This window comes from Mobula birostris, chromosome 3 (assembly GCF_030028105.1).
Source record: "Mobula birostris isolate sMobBir1 chromosome 3, sMobBir1.hap1, whole genome shotgun sequence".
Taxonomy (NCBI): domain Eukaryota; kingdom Metazoa; phylum Chordata; class Chondrichthyes; order Myliobatiformes; family Myliobatidae; genus Mobula; species Mobula birostris.
In genome coordinates, this window is record NC_092372.1 from 135652271 (window position 1) to 135676384 (window position 24114).

Below are 24114 nucleotides of genomic sequence, written 5' to 3' on the forward strand. Positions count from 1 at the left end.
AACTTATTAAACTATCATTAATCGCACAGAATTCAAATGAATTTCATGATTTCAGGAACCCCCCAATCCATTCGAAAATGGAAGTAGCATATCTCACCATGGGAATGGACATAACACTTTGTTTCTCAGATGCATCCTCTGCCAGCCTAACTAGGGGTTTCCTGACTCTCTGAGGTCGTCTTATCTCATATTTAGCTCCTCCAGATTCAACCACACCCTGTGACCCTTTCTGTCTATTAGAGAGTTCCTCATCCTAACTATCACTTGTATCTCTGGTTGAGCTTAGCTTCCTTCAGTTTAAGCAGGTGCCACTGAACACCTTCAACATCCGTTGGTGCTAACTGGTGATACTTCTCTCTGAAAGGGGTGTTCTCAGTTGCTCCAATAGTATGGCAAGTACTCTTGGAGCAATCAACATCAGGATTGACAGTAGAAAAGGCATCTTCACATTCCAACACCTTCTCAGTTAATATCTTTTTCCATTCCTTGGGCATTGGTGAATCACCAAATTTGAATGACTTCAATGTCAACTTCCTCGATCCGGGAGACAGCTTCTCTTCTGTATCCCCCGGAAAATTAGATACTACCATCACAGGAAGAAGCGGGGCAGCCAGTGCACCATGTCCGAGGGTAACCGCTCTCCCTGACGTGTTCTTAGTAATCACTGTCATCCTGTTTGCATAGACAGCTGAAGATTTCTGCAGTTCAGGTCTCACCAGCACTCCAGTAGGTCCTCCATAACGTAACACGACAGGTTTAGACTGGGTGTACCACACAGTTCCTCGTTTCTGCCCATCATCTTGTTTAGGAGGAACTTTCACCTTCTCAAAAGCAACTCTGAATACAGGGGGGATGGACAAGGTGTTCAAAAAATTCTCTCCATTTCTCTCCTTGCATGCTACCACGAGCTTTCTCACAGCAGAAGCATTTGCTCCCACAAGAATGGAAGCTCCAATCTTTTCAACCAGATCTGGGCAGACAAACACTGGGGTGTCAAAAGTTTCAGTTACTCCAACATCTGTCTCCGAAAGCTCCAGTTTCAACGACAAGTAACCATCGTATGGGTGATCATCAGTACTAAGCCCTCATATCTCAAAGGCTCTGAGGTCAATGGTAAATGTGTCAAATACCGGTTGTAAAAGGATCTGTAAAGCAAAGTAACTTGAGAGCCTGTGTCAAGTATGGCTCTAGCATAAACACCTTCAATCCGTACAGATACATCAGAGCCTGGTCCCACTAAACCTTCAGGAATAGTGTTTTGCACTTTAGTATTTCCCTTGATACTCTGATTGGAACATATCCTCTCTGAAAAGCCAGCCTGTTCCTTTACTTTTCTCCGTAGTTTTTCCTCTTTCCATCTCTGTTTGATTAACCTTTTTGAAGATTTTCCTGTCCCTTTCGGTCACACTTGAAATGTCCATCTTCTCCGCAATTGTAACAGAAAATACTTGTCACCTCTCTAGTCAAGAGACCCTCGACCGTAGCAGTCCGCTGCATCATAAGTCCTGCAGACGGGACGGGTTTCCCAATGAACATATTACGTTTAGCAGGCATCCATCAAATCAGCTCAGATGGAAGGTTTTTCATTTCACTTATACCCACAACTGTGCTGTCACACACAGCTCCAATCTGCTGATCAAATTTGCAGATGACACGATATTGATCGGCGTTATTTCTAGCGGTGAGGAGACAGCCTACAGAGGAGAGGTTAACACCTTGACTCAGTGGTGACAGGATAACAACTTCTCCTCAAAGTCCAAAAAACAGAAGAGCTGATCATGGATTACAGGAGGAATGGAGACAGGCTCACCCCGATCAACATCAATGGGACTGCAGTCGAGAGGTTGAGTAGTTTCAAGTTCCTTGGTATACACATGACCAAAGATCTCACCTGGACTGTACGCACCGACTGTGAGGCAAAAAAAGCTCAACAGCATCTCTTCCTCCTCAGGCAACTGAAGAAGTTTGGCATAAATCCCGGAATCTTCAAGACCTTCTACAGGGGCACCATTGAGAGCATCCTGACTGGCTGTCTCACTGCCTGGTATGTAATCTGAACCAACCCTGATCATTGGGCACTGCAGAGAGTGGTACGGACAGCCCAGTGCATCTGTGGATGTGATCTTCCCTCCATTGAGGATACTTACAGCAGCAGGTGCGTAAAGAAGCTCTGCAAGATCATTAGGGACACCAGTCACCCCAACCATAAACTGTTTCAGCTGCTTCCATCTGGCAAACGGTATCGCAGCATTAAGGACCGGACCAACAGGCTATGGGACAGCTTCTTTGTACAAGCCATTAGACATAAATTCACATGCCTGAACATTGCAACAGAGTCATAACGCCAAGATCTTTACTCCCTCATGTGTGTAAGGTTTAGATAAATTCAATGTTCCTTCCTCAAAAGCTCTATCTCTGTAGCATCAGGGACCACTTTAGGAACAGAGGCTACCACTGAAGACACTATTTGGCTTTTGGGAATGTCCCACATCTCAGTCATGTTTTCCTCCTCTCTAACTTCTCCGAATAACTTGGTAAAATATGGAGAAGGGCACATCTTGCGGGTCATTTGAATACGTAGAGCAATCATGTCATGTGACAGTGCACCCTTCACAACTTGCTCCATTCTCAAGCCGTTCCTCTCAGACAGTTGAATGCCTCTTTTGTGGCAGAAACAATGCAGCAGTTTCTCCAGCCTGAAGATGCAGGCAGACAACTTCTCTCCTTCCTCCCGGGATGTCTGCCTAAACATCATCATAAGATCAGCTGAACTTTCAGTAGTGCCAACAGCACCTTCCAGAGCCTGCAGGTAATTAGTTGATGTGGCTAATGGATTTTCTGCCTTTCCGAACCTCAACATATCAGCTGCTGGAGCCTTTAAGCTTTCTACCAGTCTCTGTTTTTTCTTATTATCTGAACACTGCCATTCATCCAGTAACTAAGATATTTGCTCAGCCCAAGCCTCATATTCCTCTTCCCCATCGGGTGTTGGCTTGACTGCAGAGAATACTCCCAGCCTACAATAACTTTGGCTCTCCATAGGTACACTTTGGCATTTATCAACCAGTGATGTTATGGCCAAAACTAGCTCAGAATTGAAATCAACCACTGAAGGGATAAACCAATTTAGCCCAATATACGGGATGTCCCGGCAAATATGGGACAGTTGGCAACCCTATGTTCAAGTTCAACAGTGCATGACAGGGAATGAGGAAAGGTGCAGCTGACTCATATCGTTTCCTCATGGCCTGGTAGCACATGCTTTGTGGCCTGCTACTGGTCCGCAGCCCGGTGGTGTGGGGCCAATGAGTTAAAACACCGTTCAGTCAACATAACTTTCCCCAAAACTTGGCCCTTCCTCCTTGAAGCCATTCATCTGCACGAAGCACCTTTTGCAATGGGACGCTCCTTCCCACGGCATCCTCTGCTATCTTCCGTCTTGTCCCCTCTGCAGCTCCCACCAAAAAAAATACCCGCGAACCTCACTATCCATCACAATTCTCTCACCTCCCTGCTGTCTCAAGCTTCCTCCCGATTCTGTCATCCTGATTGGTTGACACAACATTCCTAAGTTGAACATCATAGCCACTTATATTTTAGTTGAAACCTAAACATTCTAAAAGCAGAAATCACTGCTTTTACAGAACTGCTAAAACAAAATACCTACATCATAGTATTAAAAATCATAACCAGGGCATTACATAAGTTTTTAGATAGACATAGACTGTTTAATGATAGTCAGCATGGTTTTGTGCATGGTATGTAACGTCTAACCAACCTTACAGAGTTTCTCGAGGAAGTTACTAGCAAAGTGGATGAAAGCAAGGCAGTGGATCTCGTCTACATGGACATTAGTAAGGCATTTGACAATGTCCCGAATGGGAGGCTGGTCAAGATTCATTGCTCAGCATTTGGGAAGAGGTTGTAAATTGGATTAAACATTGGCTTTGTGGCAGAAGCCAGAGAGTGGTAGTAAAGGGTTGCGTCTCTGACTGGAGGCCTGTGACTAGTGGAGTGCCACAGGGATCGGTGCTGAGTTCTTTGTTGTTTGTCATCGATATAAATGATCTAGTTGATAATGTGGTTAACTGTATCAGCAAATTTGTGGATGACACCAAGATTGGGGGTGTAGTGTAGTGGGCAGTGAGGCAGGCTATCATGGCTTGTAGGGAGTTCTGCATCAGCTGGAAAAATGGGCTGAAAATTGGTGGATGGAATTTAATGCAGTCAAGTATGAGGTTTTGCATATCAGTAGGACCAGCTATGGTAGGTCCTTCATAGTGAACGGCAGGGTACTGAGGAGTGTGATGGAACAATAGGATCTGGGGATACAGAACCCTAATTTGTTGAAAGTGGTGTCACAGGGAGATAGGGTTGTAAATAAAGCTTTTGGACATTGGCTTTTATAAATCAATGTACTGAGTGCAGGAGATAGGATGTTATGATGAAGTTGTATAAGACATTGGTGAGGCCTAATTTCGAGTATTGTGTGCTATTTTTGTCACCAACTTACAGAAAAGATGGAAACACGGGTGAAAGAGTACAGAGAAAATTTACAATGATATTGCCAGGTCTGGAGGACCTGAGTTATAAGGAAGGATTGAATAGGTTAGTACTGTATTCTTTGGAACGTATCAAGGAGATTTGATTGAGGTATACAAAATTCTAAGCAGTATAGATAGGGTAAATGCAAGCAGGTTTTTTCCACTGAGGTTGGGTGGGACTACAACCAGAGGTCATGGGCTAAGGATGAAAGGTGAGAAGTTTAAGAGGAACATGAGAGGAAAATTCTTCACTCAGAGGGTTGTGAGACTGTGGAATGAGCTGCCAGTACAAGTGGTGCATGTGAGCTCAGTTTCAATGTTGAAGCAAAGCTTGGATAGTTACATAAACAGTGGGGATATGGAGGGCTATGGTTCTCGTGCAGGTCGATGGGAGTAGGCAGGTTAAATGGTTCTGGCATGGACTAGATGGGCTGAAGGGCCTGTTTCTGTACTGTACTTCTCTGTGACGCTATGGCTCTATGGAGTTATTAGGAGAGCTAGCATGGAAATAGACTCTTTGGTTCACCAGGTGTGTGCTGGCCATCAATCACTCATTCTACCTCTTACATCCACACCAGGAATAATAGACAGTGGCCAAACAACCTTTGGGACGTGGTAGAAAACTAGAGCATCCAGAGGAAATGTGGGAAGAATGTGCAAATTCTACACAGACAGTACTAAAGTCATGATTGACCATGGGCCACTTACACTGAGGCAGCAGATTTAGTAGCTGCCCTACATTTACTTTTTCATGCTCGTTGTTTTTGCTTTAAAGCCTTAGCTCCAATATGTGTTTTTAAGGGTTATCAGAATGTCCTGCCCTCTCCTGGATATGAGTCATATGAAGCAACAACTCTCAGAACATTGTCAGACTTCCTGCATCAGAAATACTAATAAAAGCAATAGATAAGCATCAGATAATTAATGAAGTGCAGTAAGAACTGTCGTCTTTTTGGGGATGAACAACTATAGGAAATAAGTGTTAATACCTGTACAATGCTTAAATTAAATTTTCTGCATTTATTTCAATATCTTACAGACTCTGGCCTATGGAGTACTGTGCTCAGTTCAGAAGGTGCATTGGCCTTCATCAATCGTGGGATTGAGTGAAGAGCCAAGAAGTAATGTTGCAGGTGTATAGGGCACTGGTCAGATCCCACTTGTAGTACAGTGCTCAGTTCTGGTTGCCTCACTACAGGAAGGATGTGGAAACCATAGAAAGGGTGCAGAGGAGACTTACAAGGATGTTACCTGGACTGGGGAGCATACCTTATGAGAATAGGTTGAGTGAACTTGGCCTTCTGTCTTTGGAGCGACGGAGGATGAGAGATGACCTGATAGAGGTGTATAAGATGATGAGAGGCATTGATTGCGTGGATAATCAGAGGCTTTTCCCCAGGGCTGAAATGGCTAGCATGAGAGGGCATAGTTTTAAGGTGCTTGGAAGTAGGTACAGAGGAGATGTCAGGGGTAAGTTTTTTACGCAGAGAGTGGTGAGTACATGGAATGGGCTGCTGGTAGTGGTGATGGAGGTGGAAACGATAGGGTCTTTTAAGAGACTCCTGGATAGCTACATGGAGCTTAGAAAAATAGAGGGCTATGGGTAAAGCCTAGGTAGTTCCAAGTACTGTATTGTTCTGTAAGTTTTCTATGTTTCTATGTTTCTAAGGTCAAATTCGGCACAGCATTCTGGGCCGAAGGGCCTGTATTGTGCTGTAGGTGTTCTATGTTTCTATATTTCTATCTGTGCTGCTTTTTGATGAATGAGCTACTGTACATGATTCAAATGCAAAATGCAGTACACTGTTAAAGGAAAGATCCTTAACAGTGTTGATGAATAGAGAGAATTTGGAGTCCTAGTTCATAACTCTCTAAAAGCGGCTGCATAGATTGATAGGGTGGTTAAGAAGGAATACGGTATGCTTGACTTGAGGCATTCAAAAGTTAGGTAGTTATGTTGCGGCTTTATAAAGCTCTAGTCAGGCTGCATCTGGAGGATTGCAAACAGTTCTGATTGCCTCATTATAGAAAGGACGTTGAGGCTTTGGAGAAGGTGCAAAAGATGTTTACCAGTGTGTTGCCTTGATTAGAGGGCATGTGCTCTAACATGAGGTGGAACAAACATGGGTTGTTTTCTCTAGAGTGGCAGAGACTGAGGAGAGATCTGACAGTAGGTTATAACATTATGAGAGGCATAGATAGAGTAGACAGGCTATATATTTTTCCAAAGTTTGAAATGTTTAGTTTCAAAGGGCATGCATTTAAGGTATTAAGGGTAATTTCAAATGAGACATGAGGGGCAAGATTTTAGTCCAGAGAGTAGTGGATGCCTGGAACGTGCTGATTAGGGTGGTGGTAGAGGTAGAACCATAGAGAATTTTAAGCTACATTTATATATATATGCTTTACACTCTGGAGAGGAGGAGGATGAGAGGAGACATGTTAGAGTTATACAAGATAGTAAGAGGAATAGATAGAGTGGACAGCCGGCACCTCTTCTCCAGGGCACCACTGCTCAATACAAGAGGACATGGCTTTAAGGTAAGGGGTGGGAAGTTCAAGGGGGATATTAGAGGAAGGTTTTTTACTCAAAGAGTGGTTGATGCGTGGAATGCACTGCCTGAGTCAGTGGTGGAGGCAGATACACTAGTGAAGTTTAAGAGACTACTAGATAGGTATATGGAGGAATTTAAAGTGGGGTGTTATATGGGAGGCAGGGTTTAAGGGTTGGCACAACATTGTGGGCCAAAGGGCCTGTACTGTGCTGTACTATTCTATGTTCTATACATAGGCACATGAATTTGAGGAAAATGGACGGATATGGACATTGTGTAGGCATAAGAGATTAGTTTAGTTAGCCAAAAAAAATCCCTCCCCTTGCCCTCTTCTTCTATTGCCCGCCATGGCTTTTCACCTCTTCTTACCTGCCCATCACTCCCCCCTCTGGGCTTCCTCCTCTTTCCTTTTCTCCTATGGTCCACTCTCATATCCTATCAGATTCCTTCTTCTCCAGCCCTTTACCTTTCCCTCGCATCTGGCTTCACCTCTCACTTCCTAGCTAGCTTCCTTCACCTTTCCCAACTTTTTATTCTGGCGTCTTCCCCCTTCCTTTTCAATCCTGAAGAAAGGTCCTGGCCAGAAACGCTAACTGATTATTCATCTCCATTGATGCTGCCTGACCTAGTGAATTCCTCCAACATTTTGTGTGTGTTGATCAAAATGGGGAAGAAATGTGTCCTAAGTGACTCTGAGTGTGGAATGATTGTTGGTGCCAGATGGGGTGCTTTGAGTATTTCAGAAATTGCTGATCTCCTGGGAATTTCATGCACAACAATCTGTAGAGTTTGCAGAGAATGGTGTGAAAATCAAAAAAAAAATCCAATGAATGGCAGTTCTGACTAGTTCAAGTTGACAGGAAGGTAACAGAAACTCAAATAAGCATGCGTTACAACGGTAATGTGCAGAAGAGCATTTCTGAATGCACAACACATCACACCTTGAAGAGGATGGGCTACAATAGCAGATGATCAGGTGCACACAGGAACTGGCCACTTTATTAGGTACAGGAAGTACCTAATCAATTGGCCACTGAGTGTACTTTGGTAGTTGTCTGCTGCACTCTGATTTGAAATTCTTTTTGTCAATGGAACCAAATTTCAGAGGTAGAAATGGATCAAAAATAGGCCAGATGGCAAAGGGAGATTTTCTTCCCAAGAGGACAAGGTGAAGAAGTTGTATTCTTGCAATAATTTGTTACCAACATTGGTCGCCAATGCTGACACTATGAGATCATTTAAATTTGAACTCCCAGCTTCGATAGTGAAATTTGGCTCTTTCGTCAAGGCTTCAGAACTACTAATTCTGCAACTTACTGTTTCTGTGTAACTATGTGCTGATCATCTAAAGATTGGATTTGTGGGAAGTATAAAAGCTAGCTGCTAAAAGTTCAATGTATTTGTTACCAGTCTCACAAATTTAAACCCAAAGTAAATAGCGTTGTAGATTTACTTAGTCAAGAGTCTCATTTCATTGTTGATTTATCTTATTTGGAAAATGATGAATATTTATGTAAGGTAAAGAAACGTGAACAGAGGTGATTACTAAGCTGTGGTGCAGTTGGAGTCAATGAGCTAATTTCATTGAGTTTCATGGCTCCAGTTTTGCACTCAATTATAATTTGTATATGGAAGAGTTGGCCTATTTCCAATTTGTGTAGTTATTCATCTGATTGATATTGTACTCAAAATGCTTTGTGTAACAATGAATCAGTTGTTCATTATCATAAACTGTAAACTGTTTCCTTTTAACTAGAACAGCACTGCATCAGTTCAAAATTCTTTGCTTAAGAGGCCTATTCATGAAATCCATTCAAGTTACAACCTTTCATCTGATAGCTATCTAGTATCAGCCTTTTTTGTTCCGAGAGTGAAGATCTATTCTCAGATATGCTACACCGTTCTCCAATTTTCCTGAGTTAAAAATGCTGTAAATTTGCAGCAAAATTAAACTTTAGTTGTGAGAGAAAGCAAAAATCAGGAAACAAAATGAGTCACTTTTGGAAATAAGCAAGATTCATCCAGTTTGCCATGTGATTGAGCAGTTGGAAAAATGAGACTGAAGTACTTTTGTTTTGAACCACATGTGAGGAATGTTTAAGCAATTAAAATGCAGCAATAATTGGTTGAAACTCAAACTAATGCTAGTATGAGCCTCTGCCGATGGAGAGGGAAGATAGCTGGTATAAAGAGAGGAATAAAGGAGTGAGATGGGCCAGTAAGGGATCGGTAGACCGGCAGATGATGCAATGGTGGACAGGGAATCAGAAGTTATCAAAATAGTGGACAGCATTTAGATCACTTAGGATCTTTGTTTGAAAAACCCCCCAAAAGCTGTGTAAACTCCAGGACGGGTTCTCCAGGCCTGTGCAAGCGAGCTAGCTGGAGTGTTTGCTGACATCTTCAACCCCTCCTTGCTTCAGTCTAAGATCCCCTCGTGTTTTAAGAAGGCAACGATAATCCCAGTGCCGAAGAAGAGCAAGGTGACATGCCTGAATGACTGTCGACCTGTGGCTCTGACATCAATTGCTATGAAGTGCTTCGAGTGATTGGTTATGGGTCACATCAACCACAGCCTACCGGTCAACCTCGACACTTTGCAGTTCGCCTACTGGAGCAACAGGTCAATGGCAGATGCCATCTCTCTGGCCCTACGTTCCTCCTTAGAACTCCTGGAGAATAAAGACACGTACATAAGGCTCCTTTTCATTGACTACAGCTCTGCCTTTAATACCATCATTCCAAATAAACTGATTCCGAAGCTCCGGAACCTGGGCCTTAGCACTCAGATCTGCAGCTGGATCTTCAACTTCCTCACAGACAGGACCCAGGCTGTAAAAATAGAGGTCAAGCTCTCCTCTACAATCACTCTGAGCACCGGTGCCCCACAAGGCTGTGTACTCAGCCCCCTGCTGTACTCACTGTACACCCATGATTGTGTAGCCAAGTTTCCATCGAACTCAATATATAAGTTTGCTGATGGCACAACAATTGTAGGCCGTATCTCGGGTAATGATGAGTTTGAGTACAGAGAGGAAATTAAGAACCTGGTGGCCTGGTGCGAAGACAATAACCTATCCCTCAACGTCAGCAAGACGAAGGAATTGATTGTTGACTTCAGAAGGAGTAGCGGACCGCACGACCCAATTTTTACATCGGTGGTGCGCAAGTGGACAGGTCAAAAGCTTTAAGTTCCTCGGGGTCAATATCACGAAATACCTGACTTGGTCCAACCAAGCAGAGTTCACTGCCAAGAAGGCCCACTTCCTGAGAAAACTAAAGAAATTTGGCCTGTCCCCTAAAATTAGATGCACCGTTTTTAAGCTTTCATCTAGGGTGCATCACAACCTGGTATGGAAGTTGTCCTGTCCAAGACCGAAAGAAGCTGCAGAAGATCATGAACACGGCGCAGCACATCACACAAACCAATCTTCTGTCCATGGACTCACTTTACACCGCATGCTGTCGGAGCAGTGTTGCCAGGATAATCATGGACACGACCCACCCAGCCAACACAATTTTCATCCCTCTTCCCTCTGGGAGAAGGTTCAGGAGCTTGGAGACTCGCGCGGCCAGATTTGGGAACAGCTTCTTTCCAACTGTGTTAAGACCGCTGAACAGATCCTGACCCGGATCAGGGCCGTACCCTCCAAATAACCGGACCTGCCTCTCGGTTTTTTTTGCTCTACCTTACTTCCCATTTTTCTATTTTCTATTTATGATTTATAATTTAAATTTTTAAGATTTACTAATTTTAACTATTTTAAATATTTTTAATATTTAATATTTGTAATCCAGGGAGTGTGAAAGCACAGAATCAAATAAAGCTGTGATGATTGTATGTTCTAGTACCAATTGTTTGGCGACAATAAAGTATAAAGTATAAACTCCATGAACAAGATGGCGATGGTGATGTACGTTACTTTTTTAATTCCAAAGAATCCAATTCAGTATGGGAAACGTATAATCAACTCACTAAGCATATCTGGTAGGGAGTCTCACTGTATATAAGGAATTTAATTTGTTACACTTGCACTACTTTAGGCATATATGTTGAATGTTTTCCCCTGCCCCCTGTTTCACTTGCAAACTAATGATTAATTCACCACCTGTTCCTTCTTGCTTTCTGCTTTTCTTCTTTGTGTCAGAATGTTGGTATAAAAACTCTACCAAGCAATCTTCTCTACCTCTCTGTTTGTAAAATATTGTAGATCACCAACGCAGGTTTTCCCAGTTCACATGAAGTGCTAATGATTTCTTTTTAACCACAGGAAGAAGCTTGGCGATCTTACAGAGCTGTTTCTCAGTGCTGTGGGAAGCCTAAGACCTGGCAGGTGAAACAATGGAGAGTTTACCACATTTATCTGTAATCTGCCTTACTAATATTAAAGATGCATGAAGACACTAGCAAGCAATATGAAAATATAGATGGCAGAATGGAAATTATGTTGCAAAAATGCTGTAAAGCATTGCAGACTTCAGGAGAGGGGAATCAGGGGTCCATGAGCTAGTATTCATCGGAGGATGAGGTGTGGTAACCTTAAGTTTCTAGGTGTCACTATCTCAGAAGACCTGTTCTGGACCCATCATATGTATAATCGCGAAGAAAGCATGGCAGTGCCTCTACTTCCTCAGAAGTCTGTGGAGATTCGGCATGTCATGAAAAACCTTGGCAAACTTCTACAGGTGTGTGGTGGAAAGTGTGCTGACTGGCTGCATTATGGCCTGGTATGGGGACTGATGCACCATCAATCACTCCAAAAGACTGGAAGTAGAGTAAATACTGAAAGGCTTTTATTCACAGTAAAATGTGACCTCCGCCATGCTGAGTGTCTGCCCCTGGACTGAGAGGATGAGCCATGGCCCAATCGCCTTTATTCAGGGGTCTGTGGGAGGAGCCACAGGGGCAGTCCCCAGAGGGGCGTGTCCAGACAGGTAACCCAGTTACAACATATAAATATAGTTTACCACATTCACCCCTCCTTTTCTTTTAAAAAGAGTCCCACGGGGTGAAGTGACTGACAATATTTAAAACAAGTATATTTACAGGTCAAGTCTATCAGGCGGTTGAGTCTGTCGCTGTGATCTACGTAGCATCGGCGACGGCGGTTGTGCTGGCTCCGGCCTGACTTGAGGTGTCAGCACTTTAGGCGTCGGTAATCCCTCGTGCCTGTGCATCGCACCCGGTATGGGAGCGTCGTGGGGTGTCTGTGTAGGGCTTGGAGTGCGCAGTGTCTCGTGGGTATAAATATTGGTGGGTACGGGGTCAATAGTCACCACGGAGTGTTCAGGGTAGGGGCCCGGTGCTCCTGCGGGCGCCAGGTCGCGGATGGAGACCATGTCCTCCCGCCCATCGGGTAAAACCACATAGGCATACTGGGGGTTCGCATGAAGTAAGTGAACCCGCTCGACCGTCAGGGACTGGCCCCGGGGATGTCAGCCACGTTGGTAGGGTGGTTCCAGTGGTCGACTTTCTGGGAAAAGAAAAGAGCCGCTCATGAGGGCTGGCATTGGTGGCTGTGCATAACAGGGAGCGGATGGAGTGGAGTGCCTCGGGAAGGACCTCCTGTCAGCGGGAGACCAGCAGTCCCTTTGACCTGAGGGCTAAGAGTGTGGCTTTCCACACTGTGCCATTCTCCTTCTCTACCTGTCCATTCCCCCGGGGATTATAGCTCGTGGTCCTACTAGTTGCGATACCCCTAGCCAGCAGGTATTGGCACAGCTCGTCACTCATAAACGAGGACCCTCTGTCACTGTGGATATAGCATGGGTATCCCAACAGTGTGAAGAGCTTGCGCAGGGCTTTTATAACTGACGTCGTAGTTGTGTCGGGGCAGGGGATGGCGAAGGGGAACCGCAAGTACTCATCGATAACATTAAGAAAGTACACAATGCGGTCGGTGGAGGGAAGGGGGCCCTTAAAGTCAACACTCAGTCGCTCAAAGGGGAGGGTGGCCTTGATGAGTGGTGCCTTTTCGGGTCGGTAGAAGTGCGGTTTGCACTCTGCGCAGACTTGGCAGTCCCTGGTCATCATCTTGATCTCCTCAAGGGAGTAAGGCAGGTTCCAGGCTTTCACAAAGTGGAAAAGCCGGGTGACTCCCGGGTGGCAAAGGTCTACATGTAGGGCGTATAGCCGGTCGATCTGCGCGCTGGCGCTTGTTCCACGGGATAGGGCATCGGAGGGCTCGTTGAGCTTCCCAGGCCTGTACATGATGTCATAGTTGAAGGTGGAGAGTTCGATTCTCCACCTCAGAATTTTATCATTTTTGATTTTGCCCTGCTGTTGGTTACTAAACATAAATGCAACTGAGCGCTGGTCAGTCAGCAGGGTGAACTTTTTGCCGGCGAGATAGTGCCTCCAGTGCCTAATAGCTTCCACTATGGCCTGGGCCTCTTTCTCCACCACGGAGTGCTGAATTTCAGGGCCTTGAAGGGCACGGGAAAAGAACGCCACCGGTCTTCCCGCCTGGTTGAGGGTAGCAGCCAGTGCGAAGTCGGAGGCGTCACTCTCTACTTGGAAGGGAATGGCCTCATCCACCGCATGCATTGCTGCTTTGGCAATGTCCCCTCTTATGCGGCTGAAGGCCGCGCGGGCCTCGGCTGAGAGGGGGAATGCGGTGGACTTGACCAGGGGGCGGGCCTTGTCTGCGTAGTTAGAGACCCATTGGGCGTAATATGAAAAGAAGCCCAGGCACCTTTTGAGGGCTCTGAGGGTATTGAGAAGAGGGAGTTCCAACAGGGGGTGCATACGGTCGGGGTCAGGGCCAATGACTCCATTCTCCATACACACCCAAGGATAGCAAGTCGGGTGGTCCCGAATACACACTTGTCCTTGTTATAGGTGAGGTTGAAAGCTTTGGCCGCTGGGAGAAATTTTTGGAGGTTGTTGTCGTGATCCTGCCAGTCGTGACCGCAGATGGTGATGTTATCCAGATATAGGAACGTGGCCTTCAGTTGGCACTGGTCCACCATCCGGTCCATTGCCCTCTGGAAGACAGATACACCATTCGTGACACTGAAGGGGACGCGCAGGAAGTGATAAAGCCTGCCGTCCACCTCGAAGGCAGTGTAAGGGCCGTCCTCCCAGCGGATGGGGAGCTGATGGTAAGTGGATTTTAGGTCTATGGTCGAGTACACCTTGTACTGTGCTATCTGATTGACCATATTCGAGATGCGGCGTAGAGGGTAGGCGTTGAGCTGCGTGAACCTATTGATGATCTGGCTATAGTCCACGACCATCCTATTTTCCTCCTCGTTCTGAACAACCACCACCTGCGCCCTCCAAGGACTTGTGCTTGCCTCAATGACCCCTCCCTGAGCAGCCGCTGCACCTCCGACTTAATGAAAGCTCTGTCCCCCGCACTGTACCTCCTGCTTTTAGTTGCCACGGGTTTACAGTCGGGGATCAGGTTGGCGAACAGCGGTGGGGGAGGGATCCTGAGGGTGGAGAGGCCACAAGTGGCGTCAGTAGTGCAGCAGTTGGCATGGTGTTGGGTGGGATGTGCGGGTCGGTGTGTATGGCTGGTCAGTAGCGGGGTATGTGACGTATTCCTACAAAAATGAGGATTTCTGACAGTGATTGGTGGGAGGGGCCCATCATACTTCATTGTCACGCTGTTCAGGTGGTTCTGGAAGTCGAGCCCATATAGCACAGGGGCACATAGTTGAGGCATAACCAGTAACGTAAAGTCTCGATATTCTGTGCCCTGCACCACTAGCGTCGCTACACAATCCACCCTAATGTCTGTTGTATGCGACCCGGAAGCCATGGTGACCCTCTGGCTTACCGGCCGTATCGCAAGTCCGCAATGTGCACCGTGTACGGATAAAATTCTCAGTGCTGCCTGTGTCAAACAGGCAGCTTGTCCTGCGCCCCTCCACCAAGATGTCCATCATTGACCTTGCGAGCTGGTGGGGAGCGCTTTGTTCGAGGGTCACGGAGGCCAGGGTTGAGTCGCTGTCTTGGTCTGGCGCAGTGGGGTGCCCCGTGAGAACCCGTTGGTCGTAGGCAGTGGGAGGTGGTGCCGACCAAGATGGCCGCCCCCATGTCTCGCACATGGTGGCAGCGTGCAGAGAAGATGGCGGCAGGCAAGATGGCGACCCCCATGTCTCGCATGCGGCGCTGCTTGATCCCGCTCGCGGCTTGGACTTACAGACCTTGGTGAAGTGGCCCTTCTTTCCGCAGCTGGAGCAGGTAGCTTCTCGGGCCAGGCAGCGTTTCGGGAGGGGCGGGGTGGTTTCGAGTCTGCAGAAGTAGCACTTCGCAGACTCGCGACTGGCAGCAGCCGAGTTTGATTCGCCGGCAGGTTGCAGGGTCTGCTGCACCTATGAGGCCATCGGGAGATCGCATGCCTGGAGAGCCTCAGAGTTGTGCAGAGCAGCCTCCAGCGTGTTGGCCAGCTCAGTCGCCGAACGTAAGGTAAGATCAGCTTTTTCCAGCAGCCGCTGGCGCACATACACTGACCTGGTCCCCGTGACAAAGGCGTCTCTCACTAGGAGCTCCGCATGCTGTTTTGTCATCAACCCCTGGCAGCCGCAGGTCAGCACGATCATCCGTAGTGCCCAGACAAACTCAGCACTCAATTCCCCGGGCCGCTGTTGCCATGTCGCTAAGTGATGCCGCGCGAAGACGGTGGTTATCGGCTGCAGGTATTGTCTTTTGAGGGCGCTCATCGCGCCGTCGTAGCTTGGCTGGTCTCTGATCATCGAGTAGACCCATGGACTGACCCTGGATAAGAGAACTCTGCGCTTCGTTGTAGACTCGGTCACTTCAATCTCCTCCAGGTATGATTCGAAGCAGGCCAGCCAGAGTTTGAAAGCATTTCCAGCTTCAGGTCGAGGTCTAACTTGTTGGGTCTCAGAACGTGTTCCATGCTTTAAAATTACTGCAAATAAAGTTGATGCACCATCAATAACTCCAAAAGACTGGAAGTAGAGTAAGTACTGAAAGGCTTTTATTTGCAGTAAAATGTGACCTCCAGCATGCTGAGTGTCTGCCTTGGACTGAGAGGAGGAGCAGTGGCAAAATCGCCTTTATTCAGAGGTCTGTGGGAGGAGCCACAGGGGCAGTCATCAGAAGGGTGTGTCCAGACAGGTAACCCAGTTACAACATATAAATATGGTTTACCACAGGGACACCAATAGTTTTGAGTGGGAAAAGAAGCTAATAAAACCCTCCCAACCATTGAGCACATCTACATGAAATGTTTCCGTAGGAAAATAGCATCCATCATCAAAGATCCTCACCACCCAGGCCGTGCTCTTTTCTCACTGTTGCCATCAGGTAGAAGGTACAAAAGCCTCAGGACTCACACCTCCAGGTTCAAGAAGAGCTACTCCCCTTCAGCCATCAGGCTCTTGGACAAAAGAGAATAGCTATATCCATTCAAGGACCCTTTTATCTTGTTAATCCATGCTCATTATTTATTGCTATTTATTTATATCTACATTTGTACAGTTTGTTGTCCATTGGTCCTGTTTACAGTTACCGTTCTATAGATTTGCTAAGTATGCCCACAGAAAAAGAATCTCAGGGTTGTATGTAATATGTATGTACTCTGATAATATATTTTATTTTGACTTTGACTTTTGACTAAAGATTGGAAATCAGAGCTCTTGAGACTAGTGCCTTAACTAGTGTTCTCTCCAGATGTTCCATAACTTGTTGAGTATTTCTGACCTTACTATTTTATTTGAGATTATGAATTTGTACGAAACTTTAACTATGGCCCATTAGTGAAGTTTTCAGGTCTGCATAAGAAGAATTTAAAAGAAAACATATGATTACATTGATAAATTTTTGCTTCATTAAGTGCTTTTCATTATTATGAGAAGCTTAAGGGTTATTTTCCAGATATCTCAAAAAATTATGAAAAGAAATGTTATTGCTTTCATAACAAAATGGTAAATTAAAGAGGCTGGTTACAAAATAGCCTTTTTGTCATAATTGTTCTTGAAGAAAAGGTCATCTGATATGTCTAAGCAAAGGAATTAGGCGGTTTCTTTAATAAATTTCACAACACAACTAATTGTGCAGAATTTTATTTACAGAATAAATTTTTCATGAGAGGAAGAAATAAGAATACTTACGGATTGAATGGACTTTTCTTGCCTCATACTATTTTATGAGGCCCTGGCTATGATGATATACTGTATGCTTTTCCATCCTTGATAATTTCAAGACAACATTTTAAAAAAGATTGGCATGCTTGGGCTTCAAAATATTATGGGACAACATCAAAAGATTATTGCTAGTAAGCTGATAATTGCAACATATAATAAAAACATATTTATTAATGAGGTTTCAATTGTTCAAAGGATTTAGTACATTCCCATCACTTAATATGAAACATCATATGCTTCCCATAATCATGCAAATTAGTTTATGAAAATAATACTGCAGGGAAATATTCGCATAGGGTTAAATTGTAATTGCTTCGTGAACCATTAAATGATTCTGCATCAGTATAAAATTCTTTGAAGTAAACGTTGTTATCTTTAAAGAATCCTTTTGTTTGTTATTTGAATATTATATAAACCCATTAAAGTATCTTGAACAGCACTTGCCAATCTTTCTTTATTCACAATATTACCCGACAATGACAGGTGATCATTCAAACAAATTCAACAAACTTGTGCCTTGATAGGTATTTGTTGAAATTTGGAATCTACTACACTGGCACCCATCTGAGATACAGTAATCTGGGCCTTTCAAATTTGTTAAGGAGAGGGGAAAAAAGTCCAACAGGCCCAAGCTAGGACTCCAAAGATTAGCCAGAAATTAGAATAGTGAATCCAGCAGCTTCGTACTATTACCCACAACACCATTGTCATGGAACAGAAAAACACTAGCTATTATCCAAGTGTTTCACGTACACAAACTGCAGCACAATTCCAGATAACATTCAATCACTTGGCTCTCCGTTCCCAGCACAGAAATGGAGGATGTTCTGGACAATACGTAGCAACAGCCTGCTCACTGATGGACAGTTTACTGAAGGACCACTGATTCTTGATCCCATGAGTCATGAACCAAGCATGAGGAACAAAAAGGCTGAATTATAGAAGTGAAGTGAGTATGGCTGCCTATCATGCCATTCTGCATTTTATTTAAGGGACTTTGCAAGGGAGAAAATTCCTGTTAGTTTAGGTGCACCATCTTACATGGAAATATTATTATTCTTTCTTTGCTGTTGGAGCAGAGTCCTGAAACTCCCTATGCAGCAGCTGTTGATGCTAAGTCAGCTTTCTTAGTCACATTGAGGCTTGGAGAACCATGATCATAGATAGATAGATATACTTTATTGATCCCGAGGGAAATTGGGTTTCGTTACAGCCGCACCAACCAAGAATAGAGCGTGAGTATAGCAATACAAAACCCACAAACAATCAAACAACCAAAAGCAAACTATGCCAGATGGAAAATAAGTCCAGGACCAGTCTATTGGTCTATTGGCTCAGGGTGTCTGACCCTCCACGGAAGGAGCTGCAAGTTCGATGGCCACAGGCAGGAACGACCTCCTGTGCCGCCCAGTGTTGTACCTCAGTGGAATGTGGCCGAAGTCCAACAGTAAAAAGTTCAATATCAGTCTACAAACACGTTCCCCGATCGTAATATGACCCGGATTGCACCATCCATTGTTAATCAGAACAGTAAGCACCCAACTCCTTTACGCTTACTGCTCTCAGTGAACTTCCGGTCTGCCGGAACGGTCTGGAAGCCGTCCATGGAAAAGTTTTGATCGGGTATGTCCTCGTGCAGCCCCGTTCCAGTGAAACACATAACACTGCACTCCCAAAATGTTCTCTGATGCCTGGCTAGCACCGAGAACTCGTCCATTTTATTACGCACCGAACTCCTCTTCTCCATAAGCCTCTGTTGTCTCAACCCGGACCTCTTTCCTTGCTTTTGTGATCCCTCCCTGCATCCTCTATATGTTTTCCTCCGGATTTCAGGCCGCTCTGTTCGCTAAACCAGCCGGCATTAGCACAAACAGCTGGTCCCTGGAATAAACAATGCGACCTTGCTTCTGTCCCGCGTGCCGGGATGTTAACTATTTCCAGCGCTAAAAAATCAAATAAAACTCTCTCTACCAGCATGTTAGAGAGGGTGCAGCTTCGATGTGTGACCGTGAAAAAAAAATACAAAAAGTAACGTAAGTTAAAAAGTAAGAAGAAGGAAGTAAGGATACTGATCGGAACTGCTGTACCAGGCTGCATGCACGACCGGCGCATGTGCACTTGATCAGTTGATTGACTTAATGTACACATGAGCCAGGATCTAATTAATGCAGGGCAGTCTTGAACGGTAGATTCCTAAATAATGGAGGTGGAATTGAATGATATCTACATGTGGAAATATTGCCATAGGACATCATAGAAAAAGAGAGACAAAGAAAGGCCCTGGGGTTGTTTGGATTCTGGAAGAAGCAGCTTAAAGATGGCGGAAGAGAAGGCAATGCCGAAGATTCACTAGCTGTTACTGAATACATTGTTATGGATTATATGAGACCATATTCAGGAACTTTCTTGGACCCTTGCTATTTGTGATTTTTATGAATGACTTGGATGGGGATGTGGAAGTATGGGTTAGTAAATAAGCAGATGACCTGAAGGTTTTTCGAGTTGTGGATTGTGTAGAAAGTTGCTTTAGGTTCCAACTGGGCATTGATAGGATGCAGAACTGGGCTGAGAAGTGAGAGATGAAATTCAACCTGGAAAAGAGTGAAGTAATACACTTTGGAAGACCAAACTTGAAGGTCAGAGTACAAGGCTGATGGCAGAATTCTTGGCAGTGTGGAGAACTAAAGGGATTTTTGTGTCTTTGTTCATAGATTCTGCAAAGTTGTTATGCTAGTTGATAGGGTGGTTAAGAAAGTGAATGGTGTGTTGACCTTCATTAATCGGGAGATTGAGTTCAAGAGCTAGAAGGTAATGTTGCAGCTCTATAAAACTCTGGCTATATTTAGAATATTGCATTCATTTCTGGTTGCTTTATTATAGATGCGGATGTGGATGTGGATGTGGATGCTTTAGAGAGGGTGCAGAGGAAATTTACCATGATGCTGTCTAGATTAGATTGTATATCTAATAAGGAAAGGCTAAGCAAGCTAGGGTTTTTCTCTTTGGAACAAAGGAAAATGAGTGGTGACTTGATTGAATGTGTAAGATCATAAGAGGCATAAATCGAGTGGGCAGCCAACGCTTTTCCCAGGTTGTAAATAGCTCATATGGGAGGTCACTCAAAGTTGGTATTTGAATAATGGGTGATTTCTTAAAAGTTGGTGTGCAACAGGAGAACAACAAAATCTGATCTACCTGAGCAAGAACTTGGTAGAGCTTTTATATTCCCAGTTGGCGAAATTACCAGTAAAACTTCAATTTGATAACAGTGGCTACTGAAAGAATAAGTAGCAATCTGGGTCCTGAATACAAAATATAATGATTATCCACAGGCCTAGCATCAATTTCAATTTTCTATTACGACAATAATTGCACTCTGTAACACAGCTAGTGAAATTTCAGAAACCTGAGTGTCATCACAACTGCATTCCATATCTCTACTTTTGTCTCGGGTTCCCTGTTATCTCATTAGCTCAACCCGTATCTTTATTTACTCAATTATTAGCCTTCACTGTTCTTTTCCTAACAACAAGGTGATTGGAGAAAAGTATAGGGGATGTTAGGGGTAGATTTTTGCACAGAGACTGGAAGATGTATGGAACATGCTGCTAGGGGTGGTGGTAGAGGCAGGTACATTAGGGACATTTAAGAGCTCTTAGATCCTCCATTATATCCTGTTTAAGTTTAGAGAAAATAAGAAGTCGGACATTTGATACATCCTTTAAATTTGAGTAAATATGGTGACCTTTTATTTTATATTTTCATTTGACTTGATTTATTATTCTTCCAATTGTTTCATTTTTTCAAAGTTTTAGATCTGATCAGTAAGTCTTTCCTTTTTTCTTGGTTGTATCCTCTGAATGGACTGCCCAGTCCCCCCCCCCATTTTTTTTCTTTTTTATCTAGTGCAGTGTTTTTCTTCTTTATTTTAAATTTAAAGTTTTTTTCTCTCCTTATGAATTGATAAGAAGAGAATTAGCTGTCCTTTTTTATTATATATTGCATATTTTCTTATTACTATGTATGATTATGATAATATCTATTTTATCTTTTGTTTACATTATGACTGATATATATTTGAGATAATTTTCCCCTTGTCTGTATATATGTTTTCTCTGAATCAATAAAAAGATTAATAAAGAAAGAAAGAAAAAGACTCTTAGAAAGGCATGTGAATGAAAGGAAAATGGAGAGTTTTGCAGGAGGGAAGTGTTGGATTGACCATGGAGATTCATCTTTAGTTTAAAAGATCAGCATGACATCGTAGGCTGAAGGCCTGCACTGTGCTGTGCAGTTGTACGTTCTATGTTTGACAATGAAAGCTGGAAGGGTATGATATTGTTATCTGTGTAAGTGGATGCATAGTGGGCAGTAAGGACTTGATAAAATTAATGGCAAAGAATATTTTGTGATTTCATAAGACCTATCTTTCTACTGCAGAAACCAGATTGTAAGATTCAAACATAGAAAAGTGGTAACAGGTTTTCAAAGTTTAAAAAATCCAGACATTTGGGGGCAAGTTGAGACTAGAGATGGCATAAACAAGGGAAAATCTGCAGATGCTGGAAATCCAAGCAACGCACACAAAATGCTGAAGGAACTCAGCAGGCCAGGCAGCATCCTGCCGAAGGGTTTTGGCCTGACACATCGACTGTACTTTTTTCCATAGATACTGTCTGGCCTGCTGAGTTCCTCCAGCATTTTGTGTGTGTTGCTAGAGATGGCACAGCTGTTTGAAAGGCAAAAAAAGGTAATGGTGGAGTTTTTGAGGAGGTTGCTGATGACGGTTTTGTAAAGCAAAGATGTAGTGTGAACACATAAAACTGTACTACACAGGAACAGGCCATTCGGTCCACAATGTTGTGCTGACCTAGCTAAAAAGCAAATCAAAAACATCCAAACTCTAATCCCTCCTACTTATACAATGTTGATGGCCCTTGAACCTAGCCCCTCTCATCTTCAATGCGTGCCCTTTGGGATTAGACATTTATGCATGAAGAGATAATGGTTTAGAATATAAAATAATATTGAGGCCTAGAGAGAAGTTGGATAGTTTAGTGATAATCCAGTCAATGGAGAAATTAGGAAGGATAGCCAGGTATTTCACATCTCTTTTTGTTGACTATTCTGCCAAATATGATGCACTTTTGTTGCCAAAGTCAGTTTTTTTTATAAGAAGTTAATTTATAACAATGGTTGAATCAAAATCAATATCTATTTACATAATGTATGTAATTGCCTCTTTTTTTAATTCAATTAAATATACTGCCATCTCCCAAAATTAGTGAGCTGTTTTGATCAAAATTCTTCCAACAAGCTTGCTGAGCACTCGCTGAGTGTATGAATTAAAATATGAGCAGGGCCTTTCTCAATTTTTCAGTGGACTTGAAATACTGCAGTTTATTAGGCACTTGGCAAAGGCCTCTAAAAAGAAGTGAGGTTTAAGCGGAGTGGCCATTGTTGCAGCGGTCAGGTGTTAGAGTGGGGAGGAGAAGCAGAGGGTAAGGTAACTTTCTAGTAAGTTTCTCATTCTTTTTCTCTGTTAGTGCTGTGACAAGAATACACATAGATTAAGATGTAGCTGTCCTGTGCTGGCACCAGTGAGATCAACAGTTGGTCTGCCACCTGCTTCAGGAGAGAGAGAGATAAGGAAAACAATGGAGCAGCATTTGGAGATGTGTAATGAAGGGACGGGAGAGAGAGTAACAGAAGGAGAGAACTGTCAAGATCGGCTCCCCCTTTGAACCCTGAACTGTTTGAAGTGATGGACAGGTGATACCCCAGCAGGGGGATAAAAAGGGACAGGTTCGCTAAGGCAAGACACACACGACACCCGAGGTAATGAGACCCTGGAGGCGGTGCGTCTCTCACAAGTCCGTGGGAAGTTTTGGAAGGCCAGTTGCGGGACCAGGCCATAGACGCACAGGGTGGAAAGGCACGATCGGCGGGAACCTGGTGTGTGTCCACCCTTGCCTGGGTGCCGGGTTCACCGCAGGGAAACGATCGTATCTGGAAACGGAGGGGGTCACGGTCGGTGACCTCAGATGACATCACAAAGGACTCGCCTGAAAGCTGACTGCGACGGTCTGTGTGGAAGCTGTGTTGAATATTCATTCATTTTGCTCTCTCTCTCCTTCCCCCCCACTGTCCATCGCCACGGCAATGATTACTGCGAACTGAACTGAACTAAATTGAACTGAACTTTGCGTCACTTTGAAACTGATCATTTACCCCTAGACAACGATAGAGCTTGATTGATCCTGTTATCTTAATTCTGTGTACATGTGTGTTTATCATTGCTGAACTGTTGCATTTATTATCCTTTTGATTAGAGTACTGTGTTGCTTGTTCCTTTAATAAAACTTAGTTCTAGTAATCCAGACTCCAACTGAGTGATCCATTTCTGCTGGTTTTGGCAACCCAGTTACGGGATACGTAACATAAGTGGGGTTCTCGTCCGCGATTTTGAACGCTACATTTGGGACGGAATAAATTGATTGGGTCAAAATTCCCGAAAGAAAGAAAAGACAATCAGCAGAAATGGAGGCTGAGGAAATTATAAAGGCACTGACTTTGGAGGCATTAGAGGATGCCAGGAAATCGGAATTGGTAGCTGTGGCCAAACGGTTGAATCTTGCTAAGGGGAAGTCGACAATGAGGAAAGAGGAGATACACAGAGCTATCGTAGAACACTATGTATCTAAAGGTGTGTTTCCCCAAGGCGAGCTGGGGGTGGTGTCTATTGAAAAACCTGCCGGAGACGCGGTACAGGTGCAGCTTGAAAAACTGAGACTCGAGCACGAGTTCCGGGTATGGCAGTTGGAGCGAGAAGAGAAAGAGAGGGACAGACATTTGGAGCGAGAAGAGAAGGAGAGAGAGTTAGAAAGGCAAGA